We start from the raw sequence: 20,753 nt of genomic DNA, 5'->3' as shown, positions 1-20,753 counted from the left end.
TGTTAAAACCGTGTTTATGGAAGACAATCTTACTCAGCTACGAGTGATCGCCGAAGAAGAAGAAGACCTATGATGAAGCTCTATGTCTCACCCCTTATATAGCCAACCAATCGCTGCACTCTGGAAGAGAAGACCACCTACAGATCCCATCCCATCAGGATGTCAGTTCCATACAATGTAGGAAATGAGCCGTTAGGCAAAAGACCAGATGGTGTCCTTACCCAAGGCACCTATGGAAGCCAGTTGGACTAGAAGTTGCATCTTACTCCAATGATGGTGGAAGGCTAGTATCTTCCACTGCACTGGAGGGCAGCAGGCTAATGTAGGGGGTACCTAGTGGGCCTCATGGCACTCACAGCTCTACCCCCTCCCTGCCTCGTTCATCTTCTGCTGTGCAGAACAATGATCAAAGGGTGGGGGAGGCATGCCACACAATTGGTTGTGTGACTCAGTTCTCAGTTACAGGGCATCTTCCTAGTGATTATCTGGCAATTCCCACAACCCAAATTGTGTGGATTTCTACTGTTTATTAGTCAAAAGATGCATGCACACACTAGACTTACATAGAAACTATTTTTGTTTCTGTATATGCTGGAAGCTGCTCAGAGTAGCTGGGGCAACCCAGTCAGATGGGCGGGGTACAAATAATAAAATTATTATTATTTATGTTTCTAGCATAATTTTTGAGAGGTGTCAGGGAATGCTGAAAAGTGACCATTCTCAGAAATTTTTTTTGGACAAAACCAATGAGAGTTAAATGTGGTATAGAACTGATGGATGTTAGGCAGCTAACTCAAAGTAGACCCATATATTTGTAATATAAATTCATGGGGGGCCCATAGCTCAGTGGTAGAACACATGGTTTGTATACAAGTTCACACCCTCTGGTTTAAAGGATCAGATCACACCTGATAGAGAAGACCCCTGTTTTTAAGGTCAAATCCACAACATACATTTAAAGCACATTGCTTTCCTGAAAGAATCCTGAGAATTGTATTTTTTTTTTAAGGGTGTTGGGGATGTACATTACAGTTCCGAAGATTCCATGGGGGAAACAATGTGCTTTAAATATACGGTGTGAATGTGATAATAGATTTTGGAAAGCAGCTCCCTATGGCCTACATATACCCAAAGAAGAGAAAAGCAGGAATGTATTGAGATTGCAAATTTTATTCAACCCTAAAGCATAGCTGTAATGTATTGTGAAAAACTACAAAATAAAGCCTTTTTTCAATTTATATGCCACAAAACCATATATACCACAATGTAATACAAAAGAAAGACACACAAACGCACACACTTTTTAGATTCAAAATCTTCCAAGTTGTCAAAAACTGAGCTACCCCATGCAGCAAGAATCTCTCCTCTCCCCTTGTCTTCAGTATTTACCATTTCAAACTTCTGTGTGCAAAGTAATAGAGTGATCTCTGAAAATGTAAGTAGACGAATTATTTTGAAACCAGTCAAGGGAACTTATTAACTGGAATGTTATCTCTTACTCTCTTTCTTTGAAGAGTCATCGAAAGCTGGAGTTAAGTTAGCAGTCTTCTGTCAAACTCTATAAGAACGAGTTCATGGTATAGCTCACATTCACTGGGGTATTGAAGAGCTCAACAGATAAAGACTTGTGTGGTTTGGTTCAAGCTGTGGTTACTGGACTGGATCCTGGTGTGAATAAAGATCAGGTTCGGATTTCTGTCGGCATGCTGAATTGCAAGCAGAATGCAATTTTATTTTGGCTTTAAACGAGAATCTTATTCGGCTGTAGTTGTGCAGCATTTTCATTCCATCTCATGGAATATAGCATAGTCTCTCTTATGTGCAGGCATGGCTGATAAGCTTAAGTCACTTGTACCAAATTTTCTTAGCAGAAAATCTAGCATGTCAAGTTATTCATTCATTCATTCATTCATTCATTCATTGAATAATGCCAAAATATGCTTCTAAGCATTAAATCAATCACGCAAGCATTCAGATATAAGCATTCATAATTGAAATACACAATTAAAATACTTAAACAACCCTATAGGCAGAGACTATGTTATACCACTGCAAAAACAAACAAACAAACAAACAAAAACAAACAGATCAATAGAAAAGTTTAGGATTTGAATGCTTATAAGTGCAATCCAAACATGTCTATTTGGAAGTAATTCCATTGAGTTCAATCAGACGTAGGGTGGTACCTCAGGTTACATAGGCTTCAGGTTACATAGGCTTCAGGTTACAGACTCCACTAACCCAGAAATAGTGCTTCAGGTTAAGAACTTTGCTTCAGGATGAGAACAGAAATCGGGCTCCGGTGGCGCAGTGGCAGGAGGAGGCCCCATTAGCTAAAGTGGTGCTTCAGGTTAAGAACAGTTTCAGCTTAAGAATGGACCTCTGGAACGAATTAAGTACGGTACGTAACCTGATGTACCACTGTATTCACAAGTAAGTATATACAGAATTGCACCCACCGTGTGTTGCTTTCACAACAAAACACCACATTGACATTGCTAATAATTTGATTCCATTCTTCACAGTAGCCTTTTTAATAATTGGGATTTGCAGGGATGTTCCCCCAGTTCCCCCAGTTCTCTGAAAACTGGAAAACTTCTTACTAGTTTGTTTTCTATTATACTAGAAGCTCCTGTGTTTTCAAATATTGGTGACAATCTAATCCATTTGTCCAAATGGGGAAAGAGCTGGGAGGGCCTGCTTGCAACACATTAACACACCACACACATCAATGCACCTGAGAAACTTCTTTGTAACATTTCAAGTTCCTTTATACTTAGCAGCTCCTGATTATACCTATACAATGTAACATAGTATTAAGTTAAATAAACAAGAGGCATTGGTCTTTAAAATGAGGGGGTACTTTTTAAAATCTCAGCACAAGTTCAATTTCCTTTACCCTCCCCATAGCCTGACTAAACTACTGCCAGAGTCTTCTGTTGTGGCTTACCTCCCACTGAAGAGCCCTCCCAGGTAGATCAAGAAAGAAAGAAAGAAAGAAAGAAAGAAAGAAAGAAAGAAAAGAAAGAAAGACTTACTGGTCTCCTAACAAGATTTGGTTACTTACTCTAAGAAAGTGCTGTCCATCTTCTGTCTTCTTAAGTGTTCCAGTGTTGAGAGTTCCACTGCTTGGGGTTCACTAGCAGTTTCTTGATCTGATACTCCCAACTGGAATTCATCAACACCAAGTTAGATATTGCATGGCACTATCAACATGTGGGCATCCCTTCACATACTTTTGCTCTGCTCCAAGAGGAGCACAAGCCAACGGAACATGATTCATCCTGCAATGGGCGTATGGTGATGCAGAGGCAGGCTTTTTCACAAATGGTAGAGGCATTATGAGATGCATTCTCTACTGTAATAAAAAAGGGGCCCATCTGTATTGGCATCCCACCGGCTTTTGAAGATATATCTGTCCACACAGGCATTCCCTTGATTTCTGAGCCCGAGTCTTCTGTTTTAATTTGCTGTGTTGCTTTAATGGGATTGCTTATGTCATGTGAGTGCTTTAATGTTCTAATGGGATTGCTTTGTGCTGCATTTTAATTATGGATGTTTTTATTTCAATGTTTGTGTGGACTTGTAAAATGCTTAGAAGCTATCTTTGGCCTTAAGCAGAATATAAATTAATAAGCCATCAGCATCCGGGGAACATGTGTGCAACTAGGCTGAGAGAAAGACTCCAGGCCACTCTGAAATGTCCTGGTGTAGCCAGGATCCTGTGACAACCAGTTGTAGCATCCCACTAACTCCCTGGCATTACAGATTTAGATGTGACCTTGTAGGGGTTTCAATGGGGATCCCTCCCAGTTATGTGAGTATAGGATTGCTCAGCTACAGTTTTTAGGTTTGTGGGAGAGGCAGCTTCAAACGGGATCTAATTCAATATATGAGAGTTTGTGTTTATGGCTTCCACCATTTTGAAGTTAAAGCAGGTGCCTTCTTTCTTATGCGAGTATTAGTAATCACAGATCATTCTTCATGAATTGCTCCATCTCCACTATTGGAGACAGAGGAGAATCTGGTTGACCATGGTAGGATCCTGAACTAGATGGGCCATGGGCCTGATACACCAGAGCTATTACTTTCTTGTGCAATAATTTGCACTCTTCATTCTATTTGGTGCTTGAGTGAATTTGTAAGAGCTTTAATTCTCAAAAAACAAAGTGTTTTAGAATGTTCCATAAATCCTTATTGTTTAATAAATGCAATTCCACACTGTTTGTGTTGGAGAACAGTGTCCAAATTATATGAAAACAATATTAAATTAAATACGTGTGGACATTTACAGGAACCGAGGAAAGCTTCTTGACCATATAAAGCCTAATTTTTAAATTGCAAGATGACATTCCAGGATGCTTCATTGCTGTTTTTGAGACGGATGATGTCATTTGGCTGCTGGGTTTGCAGCTTGCACAACATCCAAGGGAAGTACTATCTCACCAGGAGATGTGTCTTGTAATGTCTTACTCCTTAGACTTCATTGTAGCGTTTGCCAAAAGAAAGTGTACTGTTGAGAAAAAGTGCTAGGTAGAAATAAATACAAATGTTGTCTTGTTAAAAAGGTAAAGGTAAAGGTACCCCTGCCCGTACGGGCCAGTCTTGACAGACTCTGGGGTTGTGCGCCCATCTCACTTAAGAGGCCAGGGGCCAGCGCTGTCCGGAGACACTTCCGGGTCACGTGGCCAGCGTGACATCGCTGCTCTGGCGAGCCAGAGCCGCACACGGAAACACCGTTTACCTTCCCGCTGGTAAGCGGTCCCTATTTATCTGCTTGCACCCGGAGGTGCTTTCGAACTGCTAGGTTGGCAGGCGCTGGGACCGAGCAGCGGGAGCGCACCCCGCCGCAGGGATTCGAACCGCCGACCTTTCGATCGGCAAGTCCTAGGCGCTGAGGCTTTAACCCACAGCGCCACCTGCGTCCCGTTGTCTTGTTAGATACCTTTATCTGGTGTATACAGTTGCACTGCTGAACTCAAGAAGCTACATACCTCCATGCAACACGGCAGACTTAAATTACATAGAAACCGGTCAAAAGAAGCTCAAGAAAGTCACCTATTGGGTTTTTTTTTGGATTAGGGATTTTTTAAAGGAGATATGCAGCATATTTTCAGCAGATAGTTATATCATGTGCACGGCATATAGGCTACTAGGTTCTTAGGCCTGGGGAAACATTGCATGCCTTATACCTTTCCCCATTATGCCATTGCATTTTAAGCACCTCATCACTAAGCAATGATAGCTTACATTCAAATACTTGATAGCCTGGAGATGTGACTCTAAGGACCTTTCCAGGTGAGGGTTTGCTCACAAAGATGGAGTGGTGGCGAAGGACCCAGCAATGTTTTTCACATTAGCATGTCCCTTGAGAGGTCATTCAGACATCCTTTGCCAAGCTAGTGCCTTGATTGCTAGGGGAATGTATTTCCCCAGCACCAGTCAGAGCTGTGCAATGGATGAATGGTTTTGCTTCATCAAGGAATGACAGGTGAATCTGCTGCAAGAAGAGCCATTATCAGCAAGTAAAAGAGAAGAAGAATTTAAAAAATGAACTGGCTTAGGAGCAACTGGGGAGAACTATAGTGAAGCCTACCAAAAGTTCTCCTTTCCCATTCGTATAGTGAATGAAGTGTTAGGTTATGAGATGTACACATAAGGAACAATCCCATGGTTCCTTGAGATCACTTGCAGCAATAATTCATTCTGAATACTGGATAGATGCTATAGGACTTGAACCCTGCTAGATCCTTCCTTCATGCAACACTGATTTCCCAGAGAACAGATAAGGTTGCTGCCTCTCACTGATCCCTGTGCTGACTATACTTTTAAGGGTGACTCTACACAGTATCTCAGCAAAGCCATGTTCCCAAACCCATGCCTGACAGATCTTAAGCTGGGGTCAGCCCTGAAAAGGGGGCAGGATAGAGCCAGGACCAGAGGTGGAGTGGGGGAGGTGGAAATAGGCTGGATCCTAAGCCCATTTAGATCCATCACATGGCCTGGCAACCCAAGCGTGAGTTAAGCTGGCAAAAAAGTGGTATAACCCAAACACCATTTTAATAGCTTGTTTTCCCTCTGCCAGGCTTAGGCCAGCTCAACCAGAAGTATCCTTGCTCCTGAATGCAGTTTGGATATGATGTACTTTATGACAGCTTAACTTCTACTGAGTTTGCTTTTATGCCAGCTTCTTGCCTATAGGACTGCTGCCTTACCTGGGAGCAAGCCCCACGGTGCTCAGTGGGATTTATTTCTCAATAAACAAGGTTAACATTGCATTGAAAAAATGTGTGAGGCATAATGACTGACAACATGGTCTCCTTGCTAACCTCCAATAGGTGTGTGTGTATGACAATACCATCTCCTTGTTAATCTCAATTAGGGGTGGGCGGGTGATGTATAATTCATAGAGGTGTAAAGTATACAAAGCTGCAGATGTGTGCAGGATAATTGCAAATGCCAGAATCTTTTAATTATATCATGTTGAGGCCAATGGAGTTGCAATTACCTCTCCCGTAAAATATGTATGTGTAATAATGGTTCAGTGTTCGGAATCAAAATGAAATGGCCACAATTAAACCACAGTCTTTCTGGAAACCATATAATATCTGGGTGTCCAATAAGCTCCAGACCACCCAACCTTCCACTGACTGTGGCTTCTCCAAGTTAAACCCCACCAGTTTCCAATAGTATAGAGCACTGGGTATTTTAAGGCTCTTGTGAACAGGGCATAGCATAATATATTTTACATTAAAAGTAAAATATTACTTTAAGCATGAAAATAAAATTTAAAAAATTAAATCCTGATTTTGCCCATGTGTGCAGCAGATGAATTAAGGGTTTTGTAATAACAATTATTTGGTTAAAAAGTAGCCATTTATCTTCTATTTCACTTCTTACTTACAAGACCCAGTATGTAAACAAAAGAGAGCTGGCTAAGCAAATCCAAATTTTCTTAGATTACTTTTTTCCCCTAAGCCACAGCTTTTCCTCAACTCAAAAGAATCTCACACAAGGTATTCAGCTTGGTTGAAATATATAAATATCCTTTCATTTCTTGCTTCTGCAGTGTAACTATTGCAAGCCTATTAGATAACAAGAGATACCCAACCAAAGTGAGTATGCCAGCAGCATCGGAAAATTTGATTACTGCAACGTGCTTTGTGTGGGGCTGTCCTTGTATCTGGTCCAGAAGATGCAGCTAGATTAGAATGCAGCTGAGAAAGCTGAAACTGTTACCAGTTTTCTACCAGACCAGGTTCAAGGTTCTTGCATGAATTCACAAAGTCCTAAATGGCTTAAGCCCAGTGTGCATTAAAGACCATTTGATGACTTATGCTCTGCCTCAATCACTGAGCACTGCTTGTGGTTCCCAGTGTCCCTGAGCTTCTGTTGGACTGATGCTTTAGTGTGGCAGGCCCTCCCTTGTGGAACTCCCTGCTGGTAGAGGTTCAGCAGGGATCACACTCCTGCCTTCTTTTAGATGTCTCCTAAAAACTGTGCTGTTGAGACAGGCCTTTCTGAAAACACATATTCAACTAACCTGTCCGGTCCGCTCAAAAGTTTCCACTTGTACAATGGGACCTCTTCCACCATCCTCCCAACATCTGCTTTGGAGGTTTGGGGGCACATTTAGGAGGGGCAGGTGGGAAACATTCTGTAGCGCAAGCAGAAATGCTTGCGCCGATGGAATGTTCACTTAGCGCTAGGCTGGATTCCACACATAAAAAGCACTCAAGCAATTCCCCTCAAATAGCCCTGAAATTTGGGAAATCTCCCCAGTGACCTTGTTTGCCAGTCCTGCTCGTGGATCTCAGCAAGATGTCTGCAAATGTTCTGCTCCGATGCAACATGCCTTCCCCCCATGTATTCCTCCGTGGGACTCCTTCCAGAACACACGCACAGAGGGAAACCATTATTCTGGAACCAGCCCTGAATACATTTCTGTTGCTTTCCAGCTGCCATTAATGGAGGAGAAAGAACAGGACAATCTGTACAAAAATATTAAGGTTGGTTATATAGATATATTTTCCCCCAGTCTTAGAAATATTTCAAATATTGAATTGGCAGGCGTTATGTGTGAATAGAAGACTAATGGGATTGTAATGTTATAGATACCAAGTAAGTGAAATCTGATCAGCTGTGATATGTATCACCATATATATCTTTCAAGACCTACTTTAGTCCTCATCATTGAAAAGCTGGAGTTGTGACCTTTTCCTGTTGCTTTCCATTGTTTTCTCCTTCGGCAGGTCAGCTTTGAGCAACTGAGCTATCCCCATAAAGCAGCCTTCATTGAAGTGGTGCCCTATGTATGTTTGGACTGTCATTCCAGCTGGGGCTGATGGGAATTGTCATCCAACAAACATATGAGGGGCACCAGGTTGTGGAAAGCTGTCTTATCTTCAGCTATGCCTCCCTAACGCACACTGCCTTTGGCAACACATGCCTGTGACCTTGATAAAAGAGCTGTTCAGGCAGACCCTTAGGCCCTGGTGAACTCCTCTTGCAGGATCAGGCCTTAATTACTGCAAATCCCTTCCAGCAGTCCCCAAAGATAAACTGGATTTTTCCACTGCCAATGTCAGCCATGCCAGATGTTACCTATACTGTGCGTTCCTAGCTCTAAAACAGCTGTCAGGTGTTTATGCCAAGCTCCTAGCCACTATAGGATTTAGAAAGTAATACTCAAGATACCTATCTATCTGGTAGAATACCAGCATTCTTACTTTGTCAACAGGTCTGCTAGCATTGGCCCAATAAATTTTGCTGCCTGGGCTAAAAGACAAGAGATCATGCCCTTGTTTCATGTACTGGACTGGGAATAGATCATTATTTTAACATTGGTGGCGGTGGCGGGGCAGTGCCCTCTACTGCAGTGCTCATCAACCTTAGGTCCCAAGACATTGTTAGACTACAATGCCCATCAACACCTGCCAGTTTAGCCAGTAGTCAGGGATGATGGGCGCTGCAGTCCAACAACGTCTGGGGAGCCAAGATTGAAGAACATTGCTCTACTGCACTGGAGAGTAGGAGACTATCTTAGGGGGCCCAGGCTCCAGAAGCAACCACTTGTTGCATTCCCTAACATCTCCCACCTGATGTACCTGCCTCACTCTGTTATATAACAGTGGCAGGGTCTAAGGAGAGGCAAATATTGTTTCATTACCTTTTCACTGTAAAAGGTAAAGTAAAGGACCCCTGGACGGTTAGGTCCAGGCTATGGGGTTGCGGCACTCATCTCGCTTTCAGCCAGCATTTGTCCACAGGCAGCTTTCCAGGTCATGTGGCCAGCATGACTAAACCGCTTCTGGTGCAACGGAACACCATGACGTAAGCCAGAGTGCGTGGAAACGCTGTTTACCTTCCCACCACAGCAGTACCTATTTATCTACTTGCACTGGCGTGCTTTTGAACTGCTAGGTTGGCAGGAGCTGGAGCAGAGCAATGGGAGCTCACCCCGTCACAGGGATTCGAACCGCTGACCTTCCAATTGGCAAGCCCAAGAGGCTCAGTGGTATAGACCACAGCGCCACCTGCGTCCCCCCCCCTTTCACTTCACCTTTACATTTTCACTGTAACCATGGGCTCTGTATGATTTTGGGCAGTCGTAGCCATTGATAAAGGGGGTGGAGATGGGAATAAAACCAGCTGCCAGTGGCTCTGGGGTGGCCACATCACAAAAAAGAGGGCAAAATGAGACACAGATTGCATGTGCTAATTGCATGTGCTAATTTATATGAATAGGTGCAATTTTGAAATGATTACTATAATTTAAACAGCGTGGAAGACTGTGAGCAGATGATGTGTAACTCTAAAATTTCTCTGTAGCACGTGTCAAGCACGACTGTGGCTTCACTCATTGGCTAAATGCACAGAAAAGTGGTAGGAGGCTATCTGTGGAGGCGAGGGCTATCAACACCTACTTGCCACAAGGGCACTTCTCTGCCTTCACTGTCAGAGGCAGTAATGCTTCTGAATATCATTTGCTGGAGGCAAAGGGAGGAAAGGGAGAGGGTCGTTGTGTTTGGGTTCTGTTTGTGGGTTTCCTATAGGCATCTGGTTGGCCACAGTTAGAACAGAATGCTGGACTAGGTGGAGTCACTCCATCTCCTGGGTCCAGCGCCAAGGGCCTTCTGGTGGTTCCCTCACTGCAAGAAGTGACGTTACAGGGAACCAGGCAGAGGGCCTTTTTGGTTGTGGCACCTACCATGTGGAACGCCCTCCCATCAGATATCAAGGAAATAAAAACTATATAGTCATACCTCGGGTTAAATACGCTTCAAGTTGAATGCGTTCGAGTTGCGCTCCTCGGCAACCCGGAAGTAACGGAGTGCGTTAGTTCGGGGTTTCACCGCTTGCGCATGTGCAGATGCTCAAGATGATGTCATGCACATGCGCAGAAGCAGCAAAAAGTGACGCGTGTGTGCGCAGATGTGCCGTCCTAGTTACGTTTACCTCTAGATGCGAACGGGGCTCCGGAACGGATCCTGTTCGTATCTAGAGGTACCACTGTATGACTTTTAGAAGACATCTGAAAGCAGCCCTGCTTAGGGAAGTTTTTAATGCTTGATGTTTTATCATGTTATAAATTCTGGGAGCCATCCAGAGTGGCTGGGGAAACCCAGCCAGATGGGCAGAGTGTAAATAATAACAGTTGTTGTTGTTGTTGCCTTTGTTTTTTATACATTTATATAAAATACGAAAATTTAAACAAAATAAAAAATAACCTAATATTTGTTTTGATGCAATTTTGCCTAAAGCCCACATTTTTGCAAAGCAATTTCCTCTGCAAAGAATCCATCTTTGCATGTTACTTTCACTACGTATTCATACAGAAGCGTTACTCTCTTAGGTGCATTTTTGTACACACCACTTGGCTGGAGAGCTGCATTGCAAAATTCGGATAAATGCAAATTTCAAGGGGTGTTGTTGTTTTGCTTTTCATAAAGTGTGAATTTGGTAGATTTGCCTTTAAATGTGGACTGAATAAAAATTCCACTTCCATCGGTGATTATAGCTCTTCCCTTTTTTGTCATCAGTTCAATTCTGGTACCAGGAATGAGCCAAGGTGGTCACGGGAAATAGATCGCCAGGGGAAAGGGAGGAAGAGTTCAGCCCAGATCACCCTCATCCCCCTCCCCCATAAATCTGAGAGGTCTTTGGTACACAGACCCTATCACACACAGATAGCCAATGTAAAACTTTCCAGCCTAAAAATGTCTCTTCTTAAGGAACAGGACCACGATTCCCATCTTGGCACACTTAAAGCTGCTTTTGAGCTTTGCACAAGAGCACATCTATGTCACTGCAAATGACTCACATAGAAACATATTGTACTATGTCCTTCTAATGCTGGCAAGGACCCACCAAGGAGCGGGTTAGGGGTGGGGGCAACCCAGGCCTGACTGTTCCAAGCAAGTGGTTTTCTTGCAAATATTTGTCCGTCTACCAGGTGCCACGACAGCATGGGCAAACGGTTTGAAATAAAAGCTCAGGTCAATGATGAGATTTAAGGTCTTCGTCACACTGAAAACTGCTAGCTCAGTAAACACAAGCCGGCAAGTTTGTGCAGAGATTGTCAGGTGTGATGCTGCAGAAATTCTGGTTTCCTAACACAACATTTTTTATTTTTATTTTTTAAAAGATACAACTTATAATTCATCCTGCCCATGTGATTTTGTAAGAATGACATTGATTAAAATATTTCGTGATTACTACAAGTGAATAGTAAGAGAACCCATACAAGTGACACTGACGCAAAACCCCACACATACACTAAGTAGAAGATAGAAGCATAACCACCCCACACCCCACACCCCGCTCCCTCTCTTCCCCCCTTCCTAATTCTTTAAACCAATTCCTGAACCAAGAGCTTGTACATTGACCACTAACAATGAAACATATGTTGTAGATATTTTCCACATTTATTATGCTATTTTTGTGATATACAAATGAGATGGGGGGGGGATTGTAATTAAGGATGGAATTTTCTGAAAAACCTGATGTTGAGCTTATCCACATAGGTCTGTCCCCCCATTTCCTTCTTGCTCCTTAATCTCAATGGGCAGAACATCCCTCCCCAGATCCACTAAAAATGCAAACAATTCCCAACTATTACAGTACAGTGGTACCTCGGGTTACATACGCTTCAGGTTACATACGCTTCAGGTTACAGACTCCACTAACCCAGAAATATTATCTCAGGTTAAGTACTTTGCTTCAGGATGAGAACAGAAATCGTGCAGCAGCGCAGCAGCAGCAGAAGGCCCCATTAGCTAAAGTGGTGCTTCAGGTTAAGAACAGTTTCAGGTTAAGAACAGACCTCCAGAACAAATTAAGTTCTTAACCCGAGGTACCACTGTATATCCATTTCTCTCTGCATATACCAGATACTAGAACTTAGTGTTATCCAGCGCAGCTGCATGTTGGCAGATTCAGGGCAGGCAATAAAGCACTTGTTCACACGGCATGTAAAGAACATGCTTCTACAAGATGCTCATCTGCGTTTTTTGCCTGACCCATATTTTGATCATGTTGTGTACTGATCAACTCCTCCAAGTCTGCAAGCCTTTCTCCTTGTTCTGTGGCTATGCCTTGGGAAAATCCCATCTAACCCACTGAATTGGATCATAATCGGATATGTGGAACATCCAAAGAGAGATTTTGCTTAACAAAGTTTTAATTTGTCGGGTAAGGAAAGATACCCAGCCAGATGGGCAGGGTATTATTATTATTATTATTATTATTATTATTATTATTATTATGGTATATTGTAAGGCAAAGCCGCAGAACAATGAAGAAAAGCTCTTGGACCCGGTGAATTTAACTGGTACTCAAAATGGTAAATATATGGGTCAAGCAAAAGTCGATGAGCTGAAGATGGCTTTAAAATAATAATAATAATAATAATAATAATAATAATAATTTATACTTTGGATGTCAATCAGCCAAAGGCCTGGTCAAAGAGGAATGCTTTTGCCTGGTGCCTAAAGGTGTATAATGAAGGCGCCAGGCGAATGTCCCTAGGGACAGCATTCCAAAAACAGAGAGCCATTGAAGAACAGGCCTCTTCTCACATTGCCACCCTCTGGACCTCTCATGGAAGAGGCACACGGGGAAGGGCCTAAAAATATCCTCTCAGGGTCCGGATAGGTCCATATGCAAAGAGGCAGTCCTTGAAAATTCATGGAAGATCCTGCTATCAACAGCCACTAGCCACAATGGCCGTTTACTTCCTCTGCTCTCAGAGGCCTCAGGCCTGATCCAGCAGACCTCTTATGTTCTTATTGTGCTCTGGATCTGATTTGGAGGTAAAGGAAGTGGGGATTGTTAAAGATGCCCCCTTGCCATATGATGTGGTAGCTTGCGGTGTGCTGTTATATAAGCATGATTTGAGACAGATGGGTGTTTTCTTTTATTATTATTATTTAAAGAAGACATACTGAATTTTCCATTTCGCCACAGCCTCCTTCCCCGCTAGAAATCAACTGCTGAATCTTGTCAAATGTTGCCATTTAGTACATGAGTCACTTTGAGAGTTCTATTTGTTGCTGTGGAATGCCTCTCGACTTCTAAAGAAGCAGATGTTTCAAGTTAGCGGCAAGAGAGCTAAACAAGTGCATTGCAAAGGCACAGCACAAATAACGTGTTTCATTACAGTTATTTATAGCTGTCCGCAACTATCATAGTTTTCTAGCCGAAAATTATTAAAAGCAATTACAATTACTTGAGTATACAGCTAAGGATGATTCATGCGGCGTAGCATAAGCCATGTAACAAGTAGCAGCTTCCACATCCGCCTTTTTCGGAGGCTTTCTGGATTAATCTGCTGTTCTTTTCTCAATGGCTGTGGAAGTGATCTGACAAGGCATGCTGCTTTACAAGACTCCGGCCATTTTGAACAGGACTTTGGCATCCTGTTTGGGAACTGCTGGCCATCTTCAGTGGGACTTTGGCATGCTGCCATACAGCCTCTGGCTGTTTTCAATGGGACTTCAGCAGACAACAGGCCACCTCAGTGTCAGGGCCGGATTTAGGTTTGATGAGGCCCTAAGCTACTGAAGGTAATGGGGCCCTTTATATGTCCAGCTGTCCTTTGCCAACAACAAATTGTCACTGTTTTTTGTGTGTTGAATATATGCTATATGGTCATTTATGGACCTAATGGTATCTAAAGCCATTTGCACATGTTGTCATGCAACCAGTCCATGCAGAATAGAGGCACCCTATATATAGAAATGAGCAAAACAGTGATATTTTAGGGAGCAGGCTAGCAGGCGGGACCCATTACTTACATCATAGGAGCCGATACAACACAAAACACTGTTGCTGTATGTAGGTTTTATTTTATTTGTTTTTTCTCTTATATTTTGGAAATGTACATCCAGTTTTTTTCTTTAATTTTTTTGGTGGCCCCCAAGAGAGTGGGGCCCTAAGCTATAGCTTGTTTAGTGTATACGTAAATCTGGCACTGCTCGGTGTAGATGTTGTAAATGAAGTCTCCTGACAGCAAATCTATTAAAATAAAAATAACAACAACAACAATAATTTATTTATATTCTTCTTTGGTGATCACTCGTAGCAGAGTAAGATTGTCTTTCATGAACACAGTTTTAACAGTGAGTCTGTAAGTGACTGTGAAGGCCAATTCTGGATCCACACGTCCTTCCACAGGGGGCGCATAGGTTTTCTGGCAGGAGTTGATCACCGTGAGGGTTTGCCAAACGTGCCTTCCTCTTAGCACATTTCTCCCTTTCATCATGAGCATCTTCAAAGCCTATGACACCCTGGTAAAGGCTGTTCTCCAACTGGAGCGCTTGCAGTCCAGTGTTTCCCAGTTGTTGGTGTTTCCACTACAGTTTCATAGATTTGCCTTGAGAGAGTCTTTAAACCTCTTTTGTTGACCACCAGCGTTACACTTTCCATTTTTAAGTTTGGAATAGAGTAGTTGCTTAGGAAGACGATAATCAGGCATCCAAACAACATGACCAGTCCAATGAAGCTGATGTTGAAGGGTCGTTGCTTCGACACTGGTGATCTCTGCTTCTTCCAGTACACTGGCATTAGTTCACCTGTCTTCCCAAGTGATGTGTAAAAATTTTTGGAGACACCGTTTATATGCCACCCATCACTCTGGGCAGCTTCCAACAATTTATAAAACCACAGTAAAACATCAAACATGAAAAGCTTCCCTATACAGGGATGTCTTCTAAAAGTCACATAGTTGTTTATCTCCTTGACATCTGATGGAAGGGTGTTCTGCAGGATGGGCACAACTACCAAGAAGGTAGTTGCCTGGATGCTGGGAACCGCCAGAAGGCTTCAGAGCTGGACCTCAGTGTCCAAGCTGAAAGATGGGGTTGGAGACGCTACTTCAGTTACACCTGGCTGGAGCCAATTAGGGCTTCAAAGGTTAGCACCAACACTTTGAATTGTGCTCAGAAATGTGCTGATGCAAGTTATCCAAGTTCCAATGGGAGCCACTGCGGGTGATGGAAACTCTGGATCGAACGCCAAAGAATCAGAAATAACATCTGAAATACCATTTGAATCTGGATGTCATTTCTCTGGGTATTGGATCTTTAGCAGAAATCTTCAGAGGGTGGGAAATATTTGCTTATTTCCCTACCATATAGAAGACTCATCTTGAGAAAGTGGGCTCATTCCAGGGTCTTTTATATCTCTCCAAATATTTTCCCTACACTAGAAAGGTTGGATAGACCTGGAATCATAGCTAAAAATTTATGACCTGTTCCAAAACTTAATACTGCTTGGGTTCACGTTTATATCTGAAATAAGTGTTCCACTTACATTGTGGCCCTTTCTTTTTCTTTCTTTCTTTTTTAAAAGAAGTAATATACGCATAAGCGCTCTGATTTAATAAAAAATCCCTGGGGTTGCATTTTTAGGTTCTTAAGTGTTTTATAATTAGGAATATTTACTAATTGTTCCAATGCTGGGGATACGATCTGGAAGAAATATCTATTTTGACATTGTGGTGTTATATGGGAAACACCCATTCACTTCTATGGGCTTTGGCTCAAATTCTAGTTATTTCCTGAGGTCGCTCTACTCTTTCCAGTTACTCTGGTTATGCGGCTAATTCTCACTTCTATTTATTCTGGGAGATTCCTTTTTTCCGGTTTGGACTAGAGCGAATAACCCTAAATTCCACTGTGGGTGCCAAACACTGTTTTCCATTACTGGAAAAATAAAGGTCTGGCTTTTATTTGGGACTTGATAGGTCTCTCAGTTTCCACTACTCCTTGAAGGACTGAGCACAGCCTTAGCTGCATAACTTGCTTGCTCCTCCTCCTCCTCCTCCTCCTCCTCCTCCTCCTTCTTCTTCATCTTCATCTTCATCTTCTTCTTCTTCTGGGGGTGGGAGTGAATGAGGGGGCTGGTGGAAGCTTTCAGCTCTCACAGGTGGGATCTCAGAACTGAATCCTACTTTATGTTACAAACATGTTTTCCTTGTATCCATTGGTCATTTGTCTCATGACCTAAAGTTGCTCTTGAACAGCCCCAAGACTGGCACCACCACCCTTTCAAGCGGAGGCTCTTATTCCAGTTTGCACTGGATTTGAAATTGTCTTAATTCATTATTTTCATTGATGATGATGATGATGATTAATCACTTCAAGATTTCACAAATTAAATGAATAATAAAATATTATTAGCATTACTAAACCATTAGTAATGGAAACCCAGCCAGATGGGTGGGGTATAAATAATAAATTATTGTTGTTGTTGTTGTTGTTGTTGTTGTTGTTGGAAAACGTCCTTTTTTGCTATGAAGATCTCAAGGAGCAACAAATCAATACGGAGAATCGGCTTTCTGCACTTCTCTAGCCATGACATTCTGCACCAACCTGGAATTTTCCTTATGGGTCAAGCTTTGCTTTTTGCATACCTGCTGATGAATCTTCAGGTTTTCAGTTTCCATTGGTTAGCAAAAGGAAATTCCTAGCTGCTATGAATCCAGAGATCCATTTCAAAGCATATGAATACTAGGACCTGCAAGTGGATCCGAGTTCCAGTGCTCATAGCGTGGTGCTCGTGTGATCTAACCATAGACATAATTCTCTCAAGTACTTTGACTGTTTTCAAAGGACTAAAAAAAATTCCAGATGCTTGCAACTGGAGGGAAACCCTGCATTTAGCATCATTTAGCCTTAAAGAGCACTCGTAGCAATTGCTAAATTGCTAAATCCTTACATCTTGCTTCTTTTGTACATTTGAATGTGTTTCAGCTTTGTTTTTATAACAGAAAGCTCAGTTGGTACTTATCTCTTCCTCTGGAGTCCTTCTTTAAAAAGTCTAGACATTTGTCAGTATTTCCATGAAGGAAAGACACTATCATCCCTTTTACCCCAATGAATTCTGGGCAGGGCCTTTGCTGTGAAATACTCATTTTATTAGTTGGCTTTCATTATTTAAAAAAACAACTTTTTTTCATGGGGATTGTACAGAATGCCATGGAGATTTTTCTCCTACTTGGAAATTGGATCATTTGGTTATGTAGAGCTCAGCTGTGGGTCTAGTTTTGAGTCAGTGAAAAAAAAACCACCACCCTTATTTTTGTCAAGTTTGTGAGCATTTAACCAGCATTTCCACCTCCTCTTGTGCTGCGAATTATGGAGCAGGAGTCACCAACACGTTGCCCACGGGTGCATGCCCATGCACCTGCAGAAGCCTTCCCTGGTACCCACAGGGTCCTCTCTCCTCCCTTTGCAAAAGAAGCATTCTATGGTAGCTAATGGAATTGGTTGCAGGGTCTGTGTGTGGTGTGTAATTCAGCCCATCTGGTGTTGCATATGTGTCATGGTCCGGTTCATGAGCGATCAAAGTCCTGGCTGGGGACGTCTGGACCGGGGGCAAGATGGCGGGGTAGGAGCAGGAACGGGAGTCCAGAAGCCAGGAGTTAGGAAGCCAAAGGTCCGATGGTCAGAGAGCCGGGAGTCAATAAGCCAAGGGTCCGAGGGTCAGGAAGAAAGAAGTCACAAAGTCAGGGGTCAGAGGATCAAGAAGCAAGGAGTCACAAAGTCAGGGGTCTGAGGATCAAGAAGCAAGGAGTCAAGGAGCTAAACGCGGCAAGTCAGGGAACATGTTGCTGTGGCAAAGAGCCGAAGGGAAATGCTGGCCTTATATCCCTTCCTGGCTCTTGCCACCAAGTGCTGTGAGTTACCAATTGGCCTCACCTGTGCGGCTGCACCTTGCCTCTTCAGAACAAATTTAGGAAGGCCCCAGTCCTGCAAAGTCCTACTGGTCACAGGGCTTGGCTCCTGCACACATTCCTGACAGTATGTGCCTATGGGTCCCCAGAAGCTGGCAATTCCTGTTATGAAGGCAGACTGGCATGTGGCAGTGGCTCAGTGGGGACTGCTTTAGGAGAGTATGAGGCTCTTCCTGACAACCGCAAGCTGACCAAATTGCCTCTGCATCACAGTTCATAGAATCATAGAACTGTAGACTTAGAGGAGACTCTCAAGGATCATCTAGTCCAAACCTCTCCAATGCAGGAATCTCAACTAGATCATACATGGCAGATTGCCATCCAATTTCTGCTTAAAAACCTCCAAGAAAGGAAAGTCTGCCACATCTGAGGGAGTCCACTCCACTGCCAGACAGCTCTGAGCGTCAGAAAGTTGTTTGTAATGCTTAGTCGGAATCTCCTTTCTTATAACTTGAATCCATTGGTTCGAGTCCTATCCTCTGTAGATGCAGAAAACAAGCTTGCACCATCTTCCATGTGGCAGTCCTTCAGATATTTGAAGATGACTATCATAAGACCTCTCTGTCTTGTCTTCTCCAGGCTAAACATAACCAACACCCATCAACCACTATTGTTATTTAGTTATTTGTAGTACGTTTCTGAGTGTTGGTGCTGACCTTTAAAGCCCTAAACGGCCTTGGTCCAGTATACCTGAAGGAGCATCTCCACCCTCATCTTTCTGCCCGGACACTGAGGTCCAGTGCCGAGGGCCTTCTGGCGGTTCCCTCACTGCGAGAAGCCAAGTTACAGGGAACCAGGAAGAGGGTCTTCTCAGTAGTGGCACCCGCCCTGTGGAACGCCCTCCCATCAGATGTCAAGGAAATAAACAACTATCTGACTTTTAGAAGACATCTGAAGGCAGCCCTGTTTAGGGAAGCTTTTAATGTTTAGCAGACCACTGTATTTTAATACTTTGTTGGAAGCCGCCCAGAGTGGCTGGGGTATAAATTATTATTATTATTATTATTATTATTATTATTATTATTATTATTTACGGCATTTCTGCTGCTTATTTATTAGCATCTTTTCTGTGTCATGTACTTAGTACCCAAAGGTTCATTTACACAAGATTCCAAGGGCTTTATCCAAAGGCTGGTTCCCCAGATTACGAGTCTACCACTCTTAACCACTACACCACACTGGCTCTCAGTGCAGTGAGGGATTTCAACATTTTTCATCCAAAGCTCCCTGCTGGTTACTGTGTGATTCTCATGTCACTGTGTTCCTTAATAGGATCACATGGTATAACTACCAGAGATTATACAAAACTACTATTGGAGCCTTACCCATTCTGAATGTTTGGAAATACACAGCTCCCATCAACCCCAGCCAGATTGACTCTCGACAAGGGATCATGAGTCCCCAAAACTCAGAGGGCACAAGGTTGGTGAAGGGTATTATTGTCCCTACAATCAACTATCACAGTTAGAAAGAGATTTGGACCAAAAACAACTCACCTTCAAAGGAGCTGGCGTCTCTCTTTGTCCTCTGATCCACCCCTTCATTGTTCAAATAAGTGAGGTGTTATAAGAAGTTCACAGGTTATTATCCCCGGTTCTGTAAATGGAGTAGACAAGCCATAATCTGTAGCATCTGCTGGAAGAAACCAACATTCCACAGCACACTAAATAAGTCTGCTTTTGAAGGATGGGTGTCTGAGCCAATTCTACTCGCTCCAAAACTATTTCAAAAATGAAGCGTGAGCTCACATTAAAGTATTTGCATTATAAGTTGCTGTCTACAGGTAAAATTCAATCTCCACCTGGTTAGAACTGAAGGCAGCCAGTTCCTGGGAATCAGAAGGAGGAAGAGTGTTGTTGCACTCAAGTTCTTTTTGCAGGCTTCTCAAGGGCAACTGATTGGCCACTGTGAGAACAGGAGGCGGGACTAGCTGAGCCTTTGGCCTGATCCAGCAGAGCTCTGCTTACGTTCATATAGTTGTGGACAAAGGGCAAATATTGACTAAGCAGGTTCAAATGATGTAAAAGACTGGACTTTAAAATTTTATTTTAAACTCAACAACTGTGTTTCCAACTGTTAGGGATTTATCCCATTTGTTGGTGGGCTCCATGCCTTTGTTATTATTGCATATTAACTGTACACAGAACTCCACAAAGTTCCTTGGCAAGTTGTCGAGCCTCTTCCATTAGCTCAGCCCTGAAAGCATTATTTGCCCATTACTGTCTCTAATACATTGTACTTTGTATGATTTGGGAAACAGGAACAGTAATATTCTGTGCATTACCTGCATTCGCAACATATAAACAAGGTGAGGCGCGTTTCTGACCCAAAAGAAACCTGTAGGAAATCTAGGCTCTGTAATGAACTATTTTCAAGTGGTAGTTCTGTGTGAATTATGGATTATGGTGCTGGAGGAGACTCTTCAATTATGACTCTTGAACTATGGTGACTCTTGAATTATGGTGCTGGAGGAGACTCTTGAGAGTCCCATGGACTGCAAGAAGAACAAAGCTAT

At 42.8% G+C, this 20,753-nt stretch overlaps 1 long non-coding RNA gene across 4 annotated transcripts; it reads right to left on the bottom strand.

Annotated features, from left to right (window-relative positions):
• Window positions 1-1,052: 1,052 nt before the first annotated feature.
• Window positions 1,053-20,032, bottom strand: LOC307220575. Of its 4 annotated transcripts, none has more exons than XR_013840938.1 (4): window positions 19,735-20,032; window positions 4,447-4,529; window positions 3,068-3,168; window positions 1,053-1,706 (listed from the first exon to the last, which is right to left on the bottom strand). It is a non-coding gene; the product is annotated as an uncharacterized lncRNA (long non-coding RNA). The 4 variants fall into 4 exon arrangements; XR_013840940.1 differs by having other exon boundaries at window positions 1,158-1,665; XR_013840939.1 differs by lacking the exon at window positions 4,447-4,529 and having other exon boundaries at window positions 1,157-1,706.
• Window positions 20,033-20,753: the final 721 nt, after the last annotated feature.

The sequence above is a fragment of the Podarcis cretensis genome (genome assembly GCF_951804945.1).
Source record: "Podarcis cretensis genome assembly, chromosome: 7".
NCBI classification, from domain to species: Eukaryota; Metazoa; Chordata; class Lepidosauria; order Squamata; family Lacertidae; genus Podarcis; species Podarcis cretensis.
Note: the sequence above shows the minus strand (reverse complement) of the source record. Positions and strands in the feature narration are given on the sequence as shown.